Genomic DNA, 20608 nt, shown 5'->3' with positions numbered 1-20608 from the left:
CAATTGAATTAACAAATAAAATGAATTAAATTAAATTATATAGAGTTTTCATAAATATCAAGTGAGAGAAAAACTCACTTTTTCTTAAAAAAGTATTTTCTTTTCTTTTTCTTTTTCTTTTCTTTTCTTCCTCTCTCTTCCTTTTTCTCTCTCCTCTTTTCTTTCTTCCTTTTTCTCTCTTCTTTCTCTCCCTCTTTCCAACGTAAATGAATAGCAACTTTCCTTCTCTCTCTCTCTCTCTCTCTCTCTCTCTCTCTCTCTCTCTCTCTCTCTCCTCACTTTTCTCACGTCACACCACACTCCACCCTCACATTACAATTTCTTTTCTATCTCTCATACCTCCCCTTTATACCCTCTTCATTCCTATATTTAACACGTGTAAGAGAGAGTGGCTCTTACTACTCTCTTACCGTTTCTCTTCCTTCTTCTTTATTGGTTTGTTTAAAACATGTGCTGCACGTTCTCTGGTTTGCACGCACCACATGTTATACGTTTCACATGTACTATGTGTGTCACGTGTATGGACATCAGGTGCATGTGATGTGTGTGGTGCATGTGTGCCACACGTATAAGAGGTGTGTATGAAATAGGTGTTCATGGTGGGAAATGTAGTGTGCATGTGCACCATGTATCTCATGTGTGCCACATGTATGTGCATGAATGAAATTATTATACACGGTGTCCAGTATTAAGCTATGGTTGTGATGATGTAGATTGATGGATGGCTCAATAGATGGACGGATGGATGTATGGATAGATGGATGGATGGATAAATGCATGGTTGGATTCATTAGTTAATAAACAGTTGGATTGCATATGTCCAAATTAGTGGTTGAGATTGAACCAATTGATCTTGTAGATCGACGATCATATTGGACTAATTGGGTACGTCGATCAATGGTTAAAATTGGAGGGTCAAGATTTATTTGGGTTATTACAGTATGCACCATGAAAAGGTATAATAATGTCTTTCTACCTACAATATAAAAGCAACCTACATGATAAGATGTGCTATGGTAAGTAAAATCACAAGGGTTTGTTTATGCAACTGATAAAAGATCTTTTCCATGCAAACTGTAAACAAACCAAAAACAATGAAGGCTTTGAGGAGAATGATTCTCCTTTTCTTTTCTGTATTTGAGACAACCTCGAAGGGTTTAATATATAGAGTTTTACAACAACTATACAAGCTGAGATGATAAATACGAAATCTACTATATAAGGCATGTGGCCTGTCTTAACATCCCCCCTCAAACTAATGCTTGTCATCAACAAGTAATAGTTTGCTAACTAGAAATGAGTGTTGTGCAGAAGTGAGGGACTTCGTGAGAATGTCGACAATCTGATCATGGGATGCGACATGTGGTAGCGAAATGATCCCAGACTGAAACTTCTTGCGGATGAAGTGACAGTCAACTTCAATTTGCTTTGTCCGTTCATGAAAAACTGGATTAGAGGCAATCTGAATGGCACTCAGATTATCTACATGGAGTGGAGTAAGATCTTGTAGATGAACGCCCAAGTTAGAAATAAGTCCACATAACCAGATAATCTGACTACAAGCTGCTAACATTGCTCTATACTTGGCTTTCATGCTTGATTTAGAAACAGTGGCCTGCTTCTTACACTTCCAAGAGATGAGAGAAGTGCCAAGAAAAGCACAGTAGCCAGTGGTAGATCTGCATGTGAGAGCACAACCGGCCTAGTCAGCATCTGAATAAGCACGAAGGTCCAGAGGGGCCGTGGAGGAGAAGAACAGAGATCGATCAAGAGTACCATGTAGGTACTGTAAGATGTTCAATACTGCAGTCATATGAAGAGTTTGAGGAGCAGAAACAAATTGGCTGAAAACTTGGACCTTGTAGGCAATATCAGGACGAGTCATTGTTAAGTAAACCAGACTCCGAACCAAACGGCGGTATAACGTGGGATCCGCAATGAGTTCACCATCGTCACGACCATATTGAACGTTAAGTTCCAAGGGAGTCTGAACTGTCTTCTGATCCGTTAAGGAGGCCAAGGCGAGAAGATCCTTAGTATATTTATGCTGGCTGGCCAGGATTCCACGTATAGAGCGCGAAAATTCAAGCCCAAGGAAATATGTTAGAAGACCTAGGTCCTTCATCTTGAAGGATGACTTCAGAACTTCCTTTAATGCCGAGATGCTGGTATCATCGCTACCAGTTAGAAGTAGGTTATCAACATATACGATAACAATGACGATTCCAGGCTCAGAGGTACGTAAGAATAATGATGGATCATGACCACTTTGAGTAAAGCCAGCTCCTGTAACAACATCATGGAAATGTTGGAACCAAGCCCGAGGGGCTTGTTTGAGACCGTATAAAGCCTTCTTTAGGCGATAGACTTTATTGTCAGGGATTAAAGATCTAGGAGGAGGTTTCAAATATACTGTTTCTTGGAGGTCTCCATGAAGAAAAGCATTTTGCACGTCCATCTGAGTGAGTGGCCACGAGCGAACTGATGATACTGCCAGAAGAGTGCGAACAGTTTTCATCTTGGCCACGGGAATGAATGTCTCATCATAATCAATTCCATGTTCCTGTTTGTATCCCTGAGTGACAAGCCGAGCTTTGTATTGATCCAATGATCCGTCAGACTTGAGCTTCACAAAATAAATCCATTTACTGCCAATTAATTGTTGGTCAGTAGGTCGAGTAACAATGTCCCATGTATGGTTATCATCCGATGCTGCAAGTTCTTCTGCCCAACAATCATAACTGGCTGCCTGATGGTATGAAGTAGGAATAAATACAGTATCCAGGGTAATATTCATGGCAGACATAGAGTATATCAAGTGTTCAGCCTATCGATGTACACGAGTGGAACGACGTACCAAGATAGGATCCGGATCGGTTACGGGTACAGTAGGGAGAGTAGTAGGTGATGGATCGTGGTCGTTGTGAATAAACTTGCAATGGACAAGAAGGTGTACTCGAGGCAACCGGAATGTCAGGAAAAATAGTAAGACCAGGAGAGTCTGGTGTGGGTGAAGGAGGAACAGATGAATGGAAGGCAATATGCTCAAGAAAAACAACATGTTGTGATACCCGTACACGACGAGAGACTGGATCATAGCAACGAAAACCCTTCTGAGTTTCTCCAAATCCCAAGTACATACATTTTACTGATTTTGGGGAAAGTTTGTTACATTCACGTGATGCCAGATGAACATAACATACACAACAAAAAACACGAAATGTGGAATATGTAGGAAGAGAACCGGTGAGAACAAAGTAGGGAGATTTACTTTTCAGGATTGTGGTTGACAATCGATTAATCAAGTAGACTGAATGCATCATAGCTTCCGCCCAGAAGGAATGAGGAACACTCATAGCTGTCATTAAGGTATTGGCAGTTTCAACAATATGACGATTTTTTCGTTCAGCCACCCTATTCTGTTGTGGAGTATCGGAACAGGTGGTCTGATGAGTAATCCCATGACCCTGAAGATATGTACGAAAATTTGTGGAGAGATACTCTCTCCTTGAGTCAGAGCGGAGAGTTTGAATTTTTACTTGAACTTGTGTGTCCACCATAGAATGAAATATTTTGAATTTTTCAAATACCTGTGACTTAGAGTGCAGAAAGTAAATCCAGGTGTAACGGGTGAAATCATCAATGAATATAACATAATATCGTAGTCCAGAGAGAGACATAATTGGGGAAGGGCCCCAGACATCCGTATGCACCAGTTCAAACATAGATTATGATTTGGTAGTACTTAGAGGAAAGGGAATACACTTACTTTTTGAAAGGCAATAAGAAGAACAAGAATAATTCAAATCACTTTTATTAAGAGAAATATTCCCTAACATGCCAGAAGAAAAGAGCTGAAGCAAACGATCAGAATGTGGATGACCCAGGTGAAAGTGCTAGAGTTTCCACATTTTATTTGCCGAACAAATATCCGAAGAAGAGGGAGAGAAGAAACAATGAGCTAGAGTAACGGATGGGTGAAAGTCCAGCACGTACAAACATCCATGCCACCTGCCCTTCCCAAGTACCTTCCTCGTTGCCAGATCCTGCATAAAACAACAATTCGGAAGAAATATGACTAAGCAGTTATTGGATGTAAGTTGACCAACAGAAATTAAATTTGAGAAGAGTTGAGGGACATGAAAGACATTACAAAGGGTAAACTGGCGATGGTCAGAAGGAGAGAAAGTTAAGAAACCAACGGACGGAATTAGTAGTTTAGTGCCATCTGCAGTAGAAGTAGCCTGATTGCCAGTGTAGGGACGAATATTGCGAAAGATGAGAGACATCACTAGTCATATGATTTGAAGCACTAGAATCGAAGAACCATGGAGAAGATGTGGTTATACCTGACATACCGGCCGCAGAAAGGGCCTGTTGGATCTGCTGGAGCATTGCAGGAGTTAAAGGGGAGGAAAAACCGTCAACAAAACTAGTGGATTCAGTATCACTAACAGAAGGCTCGGAAGAAGTAGTCATAGAAGTAGCAGAAAGAGCATGACCATGGCCACGACCTCGACCACCACGTCCACGGCCGAATGAGGATGCGTAGGCATGTGAACAACAATCCTGAATACCATGACCAGTCCTTCGACAATACATGCACCAATCTTTGCACTGAGCGACGACATGTCCCACTTTGTTACAGCCGTGACAAGAGTGGAACCACGGTTTGGTGCAGAGGTGGAGACAGTAAATGCCAGGTCAGATGGTCCCTGAGATGTCCCTTAAGAGAGGACCTGCAGTCGTTGTTCCTCGGCTGATAAATCATTAATAACCGAATTCATTGAAGGAGTTGGGCTACGGTTCAGGAGAGCAGCCTTGCAATGCTCAAATTCCGGACACAGTTTCATAAGAAACTGTCTAACTTATGCACTCTTGCGCATTGTTTGGAATATTTTAAAGTCATTTGGGAAATCGGGATCCATCATAACCATCTCTTTCCAAATTGTAACTATTGTAGAGTAGAAAGATTGAATACTTTTGTCACCCTGAGTAAGGTAAACCAGATCTTGTTCCAGGCGGTATAACCTAGCCGCATTACTCTGTTGATATATTGTCTGGAGATGCTCCCACATAGCCTTAGCAATGCGATGTGGCGTGAGGCCAACGACTTTGATTGATCGACGGAATCAAGAATCCAGGTAATAATCCGTCCATTTTTTATTTCCCAATTAGCCATTCTGTCGGCATCGGTGGAAGCGGGGACAGTAACAGATCCATCAATCAGTCCCCACAAACCACAACCTTTGAGAAAACTTTGAAAGTGGATGGCCCATAGATTGTAGTTGGTGCCATCGAAACTACATCATGGGGCCTCTGTACGGGAGTCTTTATCCATAGATAGGACGAGATAAAAAACGATGCTGAAGAAGAAAGTACCTTATAGCCGAAGATCAGAACAACAATCAGCAAAAGAACAAAAGGGATCAGATGTAGCAAAAGAGCAACAAATCAACAGAGTAGGGCGTGCAGTAGTAGGTGTAATGCAGCAGGGATCGGCTGTAGCAGGAGATAATGCAGCAGGGATCGGATACAGCAGGGATCAGAAGCAGTAGGGATCGGACGCAGCAGAGTGGCACAAGGGGTGCAGGGACGTGCGTAGGGACGGGCGCAGGGGCGTGCGCAGGGTCGTGCGCAGGTGCGGACGCAGGGGATGTGTAGCAGGGGCGTGCAGACAGCCTTGGGGAAGATCGGACGAGCTTGGGGAGAGCCAGATCTAACAGGGCAGGGCCAGATCTGACAAAGGAGGAGCCAGATCGGACGGGGAAGGGCCGGATCTGACAGACGGTGGAGCCGGTGATGAAGAGATGCCGGATTAGGATCGATATCGCTCTGATACCATGTAAACAAACCAAAAACAATGAAGGCTTTGAGGAGAATGATTCTCCTTTTCTTTTCTGTACTTGAGACAACCCTGAAGGGTTGAATATATAGAGTTTTACAACGACTATACAACGTAAGATGATAAATACAAAATCTGCTATACAAGGCATGTGGCCTATCTTAACACAAACAATGTGGTGGATCCATGATTGTCAAAATTATATGATTTACAATTTATGATTTAGGTCAAATCTTAGGAAAAACTATTTGAATTCTACTCTAAATCCCTTCTTAGATGAATCATACAATTCTATAATTCAAATCCTATGATTTTCGATCAACTTGACTCTTATTTTTTACATTTTGTTTGGCTTTGAATCTATGTTTTAAAATTGGTGGAGGCTTTGAGAATCTTCTAAGAAGGATCAATTGTTTAATTTTATTCTTTATAAGATGCTAAATGATGGATCTCCTCTTCAGCCTTTAATTGTGGAGCTTTCTTATAGCTTCTTACTTTTGACTTGTTGAGACACTGACTTGATCTATGAATTGTTTGGAATACTTTTTTGAATGGTTGTGGTCATGGGAACTATTGTAGTAAATGTGTATGTTTGCTTTGGTAAATTTAAACTCCTAATTAAGAATCAATTTTCCTGCAAAATTAAGCAACTTCAAACTGATGGAGGTGGGGAATACATGTTCAAACAATTCAATCTTTGTCATGTATCAGAGCCCTTGACTCACGTCTGATCCATATATTTTCTCCTATCTTATCCTCATGGCCTCCTCTTCTTCAAAATCTCATGCTGTTGCTTTTGTTGCTCCTAACCTTAGTCAACTTGTTTCGGCTAAGCTTGATGGGGAGAATTATCTCATGTGGTTATCACAAATTGTTCCTGTACTTAAAAGTAATGATTTGATGGGCATCGTGGATGGTTCAGAACCGTGCTTGAGTTGATCAATGAGGGCCAAGATCCTTCGTATGGAATGAATCATGAAGATTTTGCTTGAGTTGATCAATGAGGGCAGAATCAGTCCCAGTGATGACAATGTCGTCGACACAAACTAGAAGAAGAACGATACCAACAGAAGTCGTTCGAAGAAACAACGAAGAATCATACTGGCTTTGGATGAAAGAAAATCGAAGTAAGGTAGCCCAGAACTTATCAAACCAAGCCCGGGGAGCCTGTTTCAAACCATACAGAGAGCGCTTCAGCTTACACACATTTGACGTTGATGATGAGCAAAGGCCAGGAGGAGGTGTCATGTAAGTATCTTCCTGTAAATCACCGTGAAGAAATGCGTTCTTCACATCCATCTGGCAAAGGGACCATCCCTGAGAGGCTGTGATGGCAATAATAGTATGCACAGTTGTCATTTTAGCGACAGGAGCAAAGGTCTCCTCATAGTCAACCCCATACTCCTGGCGGTTACCAAGGGCAACCAAACGAGCCTTATAACGGTCCACAGACCCATCAGGCCGAAGTTTCATAGAAAAAACCCACTTACACCTAATTAGCTTGACATGAGAAGGACAAGGGACCATGTCCCAAGTCTGATTTTCTTGAAGAGCTTGAAGTTCTTCCTGCATAGCCTTTCTCCAACACTCATGTTTATCAGCTTGTGAGTAAGAATTGGGAATCGACACAGTTGATAAGGTAGCCGTGAAGGAGGTATGAGGGAAACCATACCTATCCGGTTGATGAGAAGTATGGCTAGATCGTCGAGGAGGGTGCAAAACGGGATCAGGTGGCAGATCAGACTCAGGAAGGGTAGAGTTGGTTGACGGCGTTCATACACAAAACCAGGCTTGAAGTGTTTAGGAGGGCACATCAAATCATCAAAGTGAGGAAGAACAGAAACTGCAGGAGATGATGCAATAGAACTAGGAAAGTAATATTGATGCTAAAAAAAAACGACATTACGAGATATATGAAATTTATTGGAAGAAGCATCATAGCACACAAATCCTTTTTGAGATAAGTTATATCCCATAAAGACACATTTCACAGATTGCGCAGAGAGTTTGTGACGTTGATGCGGAGGTAGATGCACAAAACAGACACAGCTAAAAGTGTGTAAGTCAAGAAAGCTAGGGTGTTGTTTATGCAGACGATAGAATGGAGAGTCGAAATTTAGCACTTTAGAAGGCAACCTATTAATCAAGTATACTCCTGTAGCTAAAGCTTCAACCCAAAATTTAGGAGGAACAGAAGACGCAAGTAACAAGGTCCTAGCAACATCTAACAAATGTCGATTTTTGCGCTCAGCCACGCCATTCTGTTGAGGCGTATAAGGACACGAGCAGTGAGAAACAATTCTTTTGTGACAAAGAAACTCAAGAAATTCATGAGACATATATTCTCCACTAGAATTAGATCATAAAGTCTTAATGCTAGTGGCAAATTGATTCTCAACATATGCTAGAAACGATTTGAAAACAACAAAGACTTCAGACTTATAGCGTAGAAAATATACCTAAGTATGCCGACTATGGTCATCTATGAATGTCACAAAATATTTATAATGAGCATGAGAAATGACAGGAGTAATGCCCCATACATCACTATGAACAAGGTCAAAGCAATTCTTTGTCCTACTCCCGGAAGAAGGGAAGGGAAGAATCTTACTTTTTCCGATTTTACACGTAGAACAATCAAAAGACAAAGCATGAGGCAAAGAAGAATCTTTTTTTCCCAACGAACCAGAATTCAGCAAATGAGATAAAACAACATTGTTTGGATGGCCTAAACGTTTGTGCCATACTTCACAATTATTGGAGACAGTAGTACAAGCTAAAGAAATGATACTAGGAATGGAAAAGTATAATGGAAACAGTCTCCCAACTTTAGGCCCCTTCGCTATTGTCCTCCCCGACACCGGATCCTACACATGACAACCATCACGAGAAAACTGAACATTGTAATTATCATCCACTAATTGTCCAACCGAGATAAGACTCGTAGAAAGCCCAGGTGATACAAAAATATTTGTAAGTGATGGTGCGATATCACTAACCCCAGTAATCAGTAAACGATGGCCATTAGCAACTTGAATATTAGAAGAACCAGTGTACTTACGAACATTGTTAAGCATATCAGGAGAACTGGTCATGTGATTGGATGCAACGGAGTCAACAAGCCAAGATTGAGAGGGTATAGTACGTATAGTATCCTTACCTTGCAGCCCTAAAGCGGAAAATGCCGATACAATTATTTGCTGCACCATTTCTGGTGTAAGGGCAGGTGTAGCTGCAGTGGAAGATGACACTGGAGTGAGATTTTGAGTGCTGGTTACCCCATCTGAAGTGTGGCCAGTAGCAGTAGCATGATAAGCATTCACGGGTCGGTTTTGAGGACGTGTTGGGCATTCTTTGATGATGTGCCCCTTCTGTTTACAGTAGTTGCAGAACTTTTTAGCACAATGGGCAGTAATATGCCCATAATCTTTGCAACTGTAGCACTGAACTGTACGCATGTCTCGAACCCTCCCTTTGCCTTGAGTGTTAGATAGACCGAAATATGCCTTGTATAGCTAGCTTACCTTATATAGTTGATTTCAATAGGTAGATGATTCTGATTTTATTTCTTTTCTTGTATAGATGCTGTAATCTCTATATATTCAACCCCTTTGGGTTGTCTCAAATACACAAAAGCTTTCAGCTCCTCTCGGTTTACATGGTATCAGAGCTTCACTAATCCAAATCCGGCACCACCAGTCAGATCCGACCACCCCTGCGTTTTTCGGCCACCCCTGCTGCATCGTCCGATCATCCCTCTGCTCGTCCAATGCCCTTTGTTGCTCGTCCCGCGCCCCCTGTTGCAGATCCGACTACCCTCTGCTCGTCCAACCGCCTCCTGTTGCAGATCCGACCACTCCTTGCTCGTCCGACCGCCCCCTGCTTGTCCGACCGTCCCCTGTTGAAGATCCGACCACCCCTGCGTCGTCCGACCACCCCTTCTCATCCGATCGCCCCTCTGCTCGTCCAGCGTCGCCCCTCTACTCGTCCAGCGTTGACCGGTCACCTCTATTGCTTGTTCTCTTTGAGTTCCAGCAACCCCATCTAGATCTGTTGCTCCCATCCAGATCTGTTGAAAATCTGTTGCTGTTGCTCCCATCCAGATCTGTTGCTATTGTTGCTGCATCGCCAGATCTCGCTTATCCAGCTCCAGATCCACTATTGCTGTTGCGATTCCGCCAGATCCAGATCTATATTTTCCAGATCCAGAGCTCCTGTTGTTGTTCCTATTCCGCCAGATCTAGACACTGCTAACCCTTGGGTATCTCCTGGTGTACGGTACACCTAAAACATTCTTCTGCTGCAACTCTTTGCGTGCTTTATATTAATTCCGATCAATGGACAAGAACTCATCTCGTACAGAGGCCCCAAGGTGTAGTTTTGATGGTACCAACTATTCGCTATGGGCCATCCATTTTCAGAACTTCCTCAAGGGTCGTGGTTTGTGGGAACTAATTGATGGATCTGTTACTATTCCCACTTCCACGGATGCCGATAAATTGGCTGATTGGGAAATGAACAATGGACGGATTATTACCTGGATTCTCGATTCGGTCGATCGGTCCATTGCTGTTGGCCTCACACCTCATCGCATGGCTAAGGCAGTGTGGGAGCATCTTCAAACAATTTATCAACAAAGTAATGCAGCCCGGTCATATCGTCTGGAATAGGATCTCGTTAACTTTACTCAGGGTGACGACAGTATTCAATCATTTTATTCTAAAATTGTCACAATTTGGACTGAAATGGCCTTGATGGATCCAATATTTCCTAATGACTTTCGGATTTTTCAAACTATGCGCGCGAGTGCGCAAGTTCGCCAATTTCTTATGAAACTGCGTCCGGAATTCGAGCATTGTCGGGCTGCTCTCTTGAACCGTAGCCCTACTCCTTCATTGAATTCAGTTATTAATGATCTATTGGCTGAGGAACAACGACTGAAAGTTCTATCACTTCCTTCCTTGACTCCGGGATCATCTGATATGGTGCTTGCTGTGTCCACCACTACACCAACACGTGCCTCCTCTCCTTTAACTTGTCGCGGCTGCAACAAGGTGGGTCATGTTGTCGCTCAATGCAAAGAATGGTGCGCTTATTGTCAACGAACTGGTCATGGTATTCAAGACTGCCGTACACGTGCATATGCATCTTCTTCCGGCCGTGGACGTGGTGGTCGTGGTCGTGGCCGTGGTCGTGCTCTTTCTGCTACTGTTGCCACTATTTCTTTCGAGCCGACTGTTAGTGATTCTACATCTACTATTTCTGCTGAAGGTCTTTCATCTCCGTTGACTCCTGCGATGCTCCAGCAAATCATTCAGGCCCTGTCTGCGGCCGGTATGTCAGGTATATCCCCATCTTCTACATGGTTCTTCGATTCAGGTGCTTCCAATCATATGACCGGTGCTGTATCCCATCTTCTTGACATTCGTCCCTACACCGACAATCAGGTTATTTCTACCGCGGATGGCACTAGACTACCTATTCAGTCTGTTGGATCATTGAATTTCTCTCCTTCTGCTCATCGCCAGTTCACCCTTTGTGATGTGTTTCATGTCCCTAACCTCTCCTTCAATTTAATTTCAGTTGGTCAACTCACATCCAATAACTGCTTAGTTATATTTCTTCCCAACTGTTGTTTTGTGCAGGATCTGGCGACGGGGAAGGTACTTGGGAGGGGTAGGCGGCATGGTCGTCTGTACGTGCTGGATTTTGATCCATCTGTCACTCCGGCTCGTTGTTTCTTTTCTCTTTCATCAGATATTTCTTTAGCAAATAAATTGTGGAAACTATGGCACTTCCCACATTCCGATCGGTTACTTCAGTTAATTTCATCTGACATGTTAGAGAATATTTCTTTTAATAAAAATGATTTGGATTATTCTTGTTCTTCCTGTTGTCTTTCAAAAAGTAAGTGTGTTCCATTTTCCCTAAGTACTACAAAATCATCTTCTATGTTTGAACTTATGCATACGGATGTTTGGGGTCCTTCACCAATTATGTCTCTCTCTGGGTTACGATACTATGTTATATTCATTAATGATTTCACACGTTACACTTGGATTTACTTTCTGCAATCGAAGTCACAGGTTTTTGAAAAATTCAAGTTATTTCACTCTATGGTGGAGACTCAATTTCGGGTTTCAGTTCAAACTCTCCGCTCTGACTCAGGGGGGGAATATCTCTCAACTGATTTTCGTACATTTCTTCAAGGGCATGGGATTATTCATCAAACCACCTGTTCTGATACTCCACAACAGAACGGGGTGGCTGAAAGAAAAAATCGTCATATTGTTGAAACTGCCAATACCCTGATGACAGCTATGAGTGTTCCTCGTTCTTTTTGGGCGGAAACAATGTTACATTCCGTCTACTTGATTAACCGAATGCCAACCAAAGTTCTGAACAATAAATCTCCTTACTCTGTTCTCATCGGCTTACCTCCTGCATATTACACATTTCGTGTTTTTAGTTGTATCTGTTATGTTCACCTGGCTTCACGTGAACATAACAAACTATCTCCAAAATCAGTCAAATGTATGTACTTGGGATTTGGGGAAACTCAGAAGGGTTTTCGATGTTATGATCCGGTTTCTCGTCGTGTTCGGGTTTCACGACATGTTGTTTTTCTTGAACACATTGCTTTTCATTCATCTCTTCCTCCTCTGCACACTCCAAACTCTCCTGGTCTAACTGCCTTTCCAGAAATTCCGTTTGCCTCAAGTGCTCTACCTCGTCCGTTGCAGGTGTACTCACGTCGACCACGTACAGATCCACCACTTATTACTCAACCCGAACCTACTGTACCTGTTGCAGATCCTGAGCTTACCTCGATACGTCGTTCCGCTCGTGAACATCGAGCGCCTGATCGGTTGATATGCTCTATGTCTGCCATGAATGCTACTCTGGATACCGTTTCTATTCCTACTTCATACTCTCAGGCAGCCACTCATGATTGTTGGAAGAAGGCTATGACAGAAGAACTTGCCGCGTTGGATGATAATCATACGTGGGACATTGTCACTCGACCTGCTGACCAACAGCTAATTGGTAGCAAATGGATTTATTCTATTAAGCTCAAGTCTGATGGATCATTGGATTGATACAAGGCTCGACTTGTCGCTCAGGGATACAAACAGGAATGCGGAATTGATTATGATGAGACTTTCGTTCCGTGGCCAAGATGAAAACTGTTCGTACTCTTCTGGCTATATCTTCTGTTCGCTCATAGCCACTCGCTCAGATGGATGTGAAAAATGCCTTTCTTCATGGAGATCTCCAAGAAAATGTATATTTGAAACCTCCTCCTGGCTCTTTAATCCCTGACAATAAGGTATGTCGCCTAAAGAAAGCCCTGTACGGCCTCAAACAGGCACCTCAGGCATGGTTCCAACGCTTTCACGATGTTGTTACAGGTGCTGGCTTTACTCAAAGTGGTCATGACCCATCCTTATTTTTGCGAATCACTGCTCACGGAATTGTCATTATTCTGGTCTATGTTGACGACCTCCTCCTAACTGGTAGCGATGCTACTGGCATCTCGGCTTTAAAGGAAGTTCTGCAATCCTCCAAGATGAAAGACCTCGGCCACCTCACATACTTTCTTGGGCTTGAAATTTCACGTTCTAAACATGGGATCCTGGTCAGCCAGCGTAAATATGCCAAGGATCTTCTCGCTTTGGCATCATTGACAGATCAGAAAACAGTTCAGACTCCCTTAGAACTTAACATTCATTATGGCCGCGACGATGGTGATCTACTTGCACAGCCCGACTTGTACCGTCGGTTGGTTGGGAGTCTGGTTTACTTAACTATGACTCGCCCTGATATTGCCTACGCTGTCCAAGTCGTCAGTCAGTTTGTTTCTGCTCCTCGGACTCTTCATATGACTGCGGTGTTACGCATCATACGGTACCTACGTGGAACTCTAGATCGATCACTGTTCTTCTCCTCCACGGCGACTCTGGACCTTCGTGCTTATTCGGATGCTGATTGGGCTGGTTGCGCTCTCACACGAAGATCTACCACTAGCTACTGTGTTTTTCTCGGCACTTCTCTCATCTCTTGGAAGTGTAAGAAGCAGGCCACTGTTTCCAAATCAAGCACAGAAGCTGAGTATTGGGCGATATCTGCTGCGTGTAGTGAGCTTGTTTGGTTACATGGACTTCTTTTCGACTTGGGCATTCCTATGCAGAATCCTACTCCACTCCATGTTGATAATCTCAGTGCCATTCAGATTGCCTCCAACCCGGTTTTTCATGAACGGACGAAGCATATTGAAGTTGACTGTCACTTTATCTGTGAGAAATTTCAGTCTGGGCTCATTTCTCTACCACATGTTGCATCCCATGATCAGATTGCAGACATTCTCACCAAGTCCCTAACTTCTGCACGTCACTCATTTCTCGTTGGCAAACTATTACTTGTCGATGACCCGCATTAGTTTGAGGGGGGATGTTAGATAGACTGAAATATGCCTTGTATAGCTAGCATACCTTATATAGTTGATTTCCATAGGTAGATGATTCTGATTTTATTTCTTTCCTTATATAGATGCTGTAATCTCTATATATTCAACCCCTTTGGGTTGTATCAAATACATAAAAGCTTTCAGCTCCTCTCGGTTTACATTGAGCATCGTATGTGACAGCATTCTCTTGTGGAAGCAAAGATTGAGTAAGAAGACGTTGCTCCTCTCGAAGAAGTGCTCCAAAACACATGTCAAGAGATGGTGAAGGATCCCTGTGCATCATGTTCGAGTGAATAGACTCGAATTCTGGCCTTAGTTTCATTAAAAACTATTCTCTTTTGCTAACTTCATGAACTGCTTGAACAGCAGAGAGGGACTCGGTCGACACGTCGGCATACACAATGTCGGAAAACTCAGCCCAAAGATTTTGAAAACCATAGAAATATTCCTGCACAGACTGTGTACCTTGGGAATAGGAAGCAAGATCAGTTTCCAACTGAAATTGCCGGGCGGAATGATCGTGATGATAGACCTTTTTCAAGTACTCCCACATCGATTTAGCCGTCTTGTGCGGCCTTAAATTGAGTATAAGCAGTGGATCAATAGACCCAAGAATCCAAGTCATCATGCGAGCATCTTTCACCTTCCATTGAACCAACATCGTAGGATCGGTAGGCACTGGATCACTCCCATCAACATGACCCCACAACTCCTTTCCCATGATAAAAAGTTAAAACTGAAACTCCCAGGCAGCATAATTCTTCCCTGTAAACCGATTTTGAAAGACTTCTGAGTTGGAGTTGTTAGCCATAACTAGAATCTCTCGAAATGCACAAAAAAAAACTGCAAACCAAAACCCGCACCCAAGAAACCAGAAAACCAGAGCCTAGAACTACGAAGATTGGACCAAAGACAAGGTTGCAGAGAGTGGCTCTGATACCATGTTAGATTTGCTCAATGACCCTCAATCGAGTGGTCCTTTTCTTATATAGAAATCATTTTCCCTACTTACAATATATTCCTTAATTACAACATAACAACAACCTCTATATCCCCTAATTACAGCCCTTAATTACAGCATAACTGCAGCATCTATATCCCCTAATTACAGCCCTTAATTACAACATAACACCAGCATCTATATCCCCTAATTACAGCCTTTAATTACAGCATAACAGCAGCATCTATATCCCCTAATTACAGCATAACAGCAGCATCTATATCCCCTAATTACAGCATAATATCTCCTAATTACAGCAGCATCTATATCCCCTAATTACAGCATCTATATCCCCTAATTACAGCATAATATCTCCTAATTACAACAGCATCTATATCCCATAATTACAACATCTATATCTCCTAATTACAGCCCTTAATTACAGCAAAACAGCAGCATCTATATCCCCTAACTACAGCCCTTAATTACAGCAATATATGGTACAACAATATATGGTAGGTTTGTTTTCTATCCTACTAACAGTATGCGGGAGGCTGAATCTGTTAATCATTTGCTGGTTCATTGTTCTTTCTTTTCACCTCTTTGGACTGATATCTATTAGAGGTTTTCGATTTCTTGGTGCGCCCCTGAATCTGCTGCCGAGCTCCTATCTTCTTGGAATGGCCTTAAGCTTGGGAAGCTCAAATCCATCACGTGGCGCATGGCATTCCTCGCCATTTGGTGGGCTATTTGGACTGAAAGGAATGAGAGATGTTTCAACGATAATTCTTCCTCTACTACATCTGTGGGCTCTAAGGCGAAGAAGATGGTTATAGAATGGGCTGTTAATGTTCAGGATCTGATTAATTTTGATTTTAGCTTTTTAGGTAGCCAGGGCTCTTCTACTATCTCAGCAGTATCGCCTTTGTTTTCTCTATTTTTCTTCTCTCTGTTTCTTTCCTTTGTTTCCTCTTTCCTTTTTTAATGATATTTTCAGCTTGTTGCCTTTTTTAAAAAATAAAATAATAATTAAAAAATCCTGCTATTTTACGATCTCAATCCTTAAGAATTTACAATCCTATTCAGCTATTAAAGTAATTGGATCATTTGTTTAATGCATGATGGAATCAATGGAATCCTGGAGTCTAGAAATCCTTGTGGGAGGGAAGCAAAGGAACTTCATAAGTCGTTTTGAACGGTGAGGAAACTTTCCCAATGACGCAGAACATGAAACTTACTCCCCTTTAATTGAAAAACGTGTACTAATCTATAAGCATGGTAACTTCTTTGGGTCTTTCAGATTGGTTGTTTCGGGGAACAAAAGTTATTAGGACCCAAAAGCAGAAACCAACAACTCTTTTTGAATGGCAAGGAAATTTTCCCAATGACGCATAACATGAAACTTACTCCTCTTAATTGAAAAAAATTGGATCATTTGTTTAATGTACGACGTAATCAATGAAATCTTGGAGTTAAGAAATCCTCATGGGAGAAAGCAAAGGAAATTCATGATTCCCTTTGAATTGCGAGGAGACTTTCCCAATGATGCATACCATGAAGCTTACACCCCCATTGTTCGGAGTATTCCCAATATTATCAAAATGTCTCCAACATTATCCGTATCTCCAGCTCAGCGATACTGATAACACCGGTAGCAATACCGATAACACTGGCAGTCTCAGAAATTCCAGGTATCAATGATGTATCGCTAAGTGTCACCAATATTTTTTATTGTGTAAATTCCAGGTGTTGCTTGTATCGTTAATATATCGATATCGCCAATATTTTCAACTGTGCAAATTTCAGGTGTCACTTGTATCTCTAGTGTATTGATGATACTTTGATAATATCGTCGATGTATTGATATCGTAAAAAATCTATTTATTAAAAAAAAAAATTCCATTTCAAATTTTTATGGGTGCATGGTTGTGTACAGTGTTCAAATTGTCGATAAGAATATTGATCATATCACAATGTTATCTTTATCGCAACGTGGGTGATATTGAGACCACAATCATTTGTTTTCTTTCTAGTTATCGACGATTTCTCAGCGAAATATCGTGTGTGATATTCTGAAATATCAACGGATGTTTGGATGGAAGGTTAGATGGTTGGATGGATAGATGGGATGGTTGGATTGGTTTTTTATGACAACATAGGCTTTTAGCCCCCCATTAAATGGAAACCTATTATATATGCATTCTTTTTGCAAATTTTTTATTCCTAAACATGTAAATGTGTGTATTTTTGCATCTCCTAAAGTTTCACTCAAAATTTCTACCGTTTTCCCCATGTTTCCCCATTGTTTCCCCCTATTTCCGATCCTCGGTGATATCGATATTGTTTTCGTATCCCCGGCTAGTGAAACTTGTAGTGATACCAATACTCGAACACTGACTCCCCCATAATTGAAGTATGTGTACCGATCTATAAGCATGGTAAGTTTTTGGGGCATTCGGATTGGCTCCCTTGGGGATCAAAAGTTATTGGTTGAAAAAGCAAAACCCTGCCGCTCTTCTATGACTAGATACATTTCTTTTGTCATCATTTTGTAAGTCTTTATTTCAAGAACTATTTGCATCATGAAGTCTTGTACTTATGAATCTTCTCAAAGAAAGGGATCTTGAAAATGCCAATAGTGCTGATGAAAAGAAATGCCGCTTGGGTATTTGGTAACAAATGGAAATCCAATAAAAAAGGTCCTCAACACATTACATACAACTACTAACGACTTTTCTATTTTATCCTTTTTCTATCGAGTTCACTATTGTACTTTGTTCTGCATTATTAATTTAACCATTTTATCTAGTATAAGGCAGTGACGTTGTTAGCAATTAGTAGTATCCTAATTATCCTTCTTATGTTTTGTCTAATTGATGGTATCATTTGACACACCTTACAAAAAGTTGTCTTCTCTGATAAATAAAATCATGAGATGCATGGCATGGATCTAGAATCCTTCACAAAAGGATCAACATAGCCATACAAATATAAAAGCATTGCTAATTCTTATATAAAACCAATAGATATGGTTGCATTTAAGGTCTGCAAAAATGTTTATATGTGTGTTATATGAATTGGAATATTTGGTATCAGTGGAAAATGAAAATGCTTTGATTGAAGAGATTTCTTGCAATATTTCTTTTAGTTTGATTCTTTCTCAATGTGTTTTATCGTTTTGGTTGCACATCAGGGATGAAGACTCTAAGAGCAAGGCCAAAAGCGGCTATGTAAGCTTGAATGGTTTTAAGCCAAATATTGAGGAGCTAGAGATGCTTTTAGAAGCTTACTTTACACAAATAGAGGGCACCTTAAGCAAATTATCAACTGTACGGCATGTTTCCTTTTATTCATTTGTGGCCTATTCACTAATTCTATGCAAATGCTCATTTTTCAGCAAAGCATCTCCTTACCATTATTTTCCTATCCTTCAATACTCATGTTTATGTCTTGCTTGGATGCGCAAGTGATTTGAGTTGCAAACATTCAATTTAATGAAGAGAAAAAGACAAAAGTGAATGTTTTGAAGTATTCATAACGATGAAATAGCTTCAACATCTCAATGTAGGTTTCCATGATTTGGAAACCAGTGTATAGGATGGAAAACTTGTTCATTAATGGTGTCGTGTATACCATTGGAGATGGCTCCCAGGTTAGATTCTGGGAGGATACTTGTTGGGTAAGACCATTGTATTTTGATTTTTTAAAATTGTACATGCAGGGTATTGCCATTGAAAGAAGTGAAGCTTAGACAATGTTATTCATTCTTAGACGTCTCGTTCTTAAATGTTAGCTGGTGTGGATCCTGAAGTTCTAGACAAATCTTTGAGACGATGGGATTGATGACTCTTTTCGTCATTTGCTAGTTGCAAGAGTGCAGCTGGTAAGTAGTGGTAATTGGTAAGGACAATTCGAGGTGGAGATATGGGGCATTGGGAATATTTTTTGTGTATCCTTTTATACATCATTTCAACAAGGAATGAATGAATGGAATTTAGCTCCAATGTCATAAATTTGGTCATACAAGGGAACCCCGGGGTGATTGTCTTTTGGTAGTTGGTTTGTAAGACCCGAGGCCCCAAAATTTGGTTTATACACTGGATAGCCGTTGGCTATAGGTCCATTGGCCCTAAGAATGTTTTGACCTGATCATAATGTTGTTCTGTTATCGAGCCGCAAGCCGTATTTCAACCCGATGTCTGAATTTTAATATACGGACCTAAAATTAAACAATCTGTGAAATGACAATTATGTCCTTATTTTATCTGGTGGAGCCCCATTATCGAGTTTTCAAAATCCGTTAGGCTCGAGAGCCTAACCTTTGTGACCGTAGTTGAGTTACGGAGTTACTGACGAAAACGGCATGTCAATATGACACCCAAATTGTAAGTTATGAATAGATATGCACATGTATATTTTGATAAAATAACTCAAATGACCTCGATGTTTTTAAAATCCTTAGAATACTTTAGTTCAAATTACTTAAACAACATTGTTATATTGTTACCATAAGCTTACACTTCGCAAAAACATCACAAAGCACCTCCCAAGCCTTCTTTTTAGACAAAAAACTAATTTTAAAACCAGTTTCAAGTCCATAAACATAAAAATCCTCTTTCAACAACCCATTTCCAGCACTCTCTTTCTTGTTGAGTTTGAATTTGAGAAGAAGAAGAAGGAGAAAAGGAAATAGAAGCTGAGTTTGAGAGTCAATCCTTTGATAGTTACAGGTGAGTGCATAGATTAGGAGCATGCGTATATGTGTGTTGGGTTTTCTTTGAAAAACCTATCGCTGAATTTTACAGTTTAGTTGGAAAACCCTTGAAAACCCTATTGCTGGATTTTCTGAGTTAGTTGGATTTTCCTTGAAAACCCTATTGCTGAATTTTATGGTTTAGTTGGAAATCCCCTTGAAAACCCTATTGCTGGATTTTCCTTGAAAACCCTATCCGTGTGGCCCAGACTTTTCCCCTCGCTACTTGTTTGACGAAATGTTTGAAAGAGCTATCTTTCTTCCTTTTAATGTAGTTAACTCTTGAGAAAAAGCATACTTGTGGCATTAAGTCTTATAGCGGAAATGAATTTCGGATTGGATTTAGTTTGGGTAAGTCATGTGCATATCATATGCATGGTTCATAGTTGTTGTATCATTGTATGTTTGAGAGTGACTGATTCATATCATGGTATGGTGATCATAGTGGGTTGTGTTGCGACACACGATGTGTCTACCCTATGAGAAACTTAAATTCATGAGGAGACCACATGAGGAATGTCATCCTATGCTTCCCTTGAAAAACATGATATATTGTGATTGTATGTGGACTCATGCATACGGTGATTGTAAATGCGATGAAAC

General features: G+C 41.1%; 1 protein-coding gene across 1 annotated transcript in view; it reads left to right on the top strand.

The window, feature by feature from the left end:
• The window catches only part of LOC131234731 (magnesium transporter MRS2-F-like), a 63199-nt gene that overhangs the window by 34060 nt on the left and 8531 nt on the right, over positions 1-20608 (top strand). Inside the window, exon 4 of the transcript XR_009165762.1 lies at positions 18446-18581. The gene's annotated coding sequence lies outside the window, so the exon portion shown is untranslated. The remainder of the gene's footprint in view (positions 1-18445; positions 18582-20608) is intronic.

This window comes from Magnolia sinica, chromosome 19, assembly GCF_029962835.1.
Source record: "Magnolia sinica isolate HGM2019 chromosome 19, MsV1, whole genome shotgun sequence".
Taxonomy (NCBI): Eukaryota; Viridiplantae; Streptophyta; class Magnoliopsida; order Magnoliales; family Magnoliaceae; genus Magnolia; species Magnolia sinica.
The sequence above is the reverse complement of the archived record's forward strand: the minus strand, read 5'-3'. Positions and strand labels throughout refer to the sequence as shown.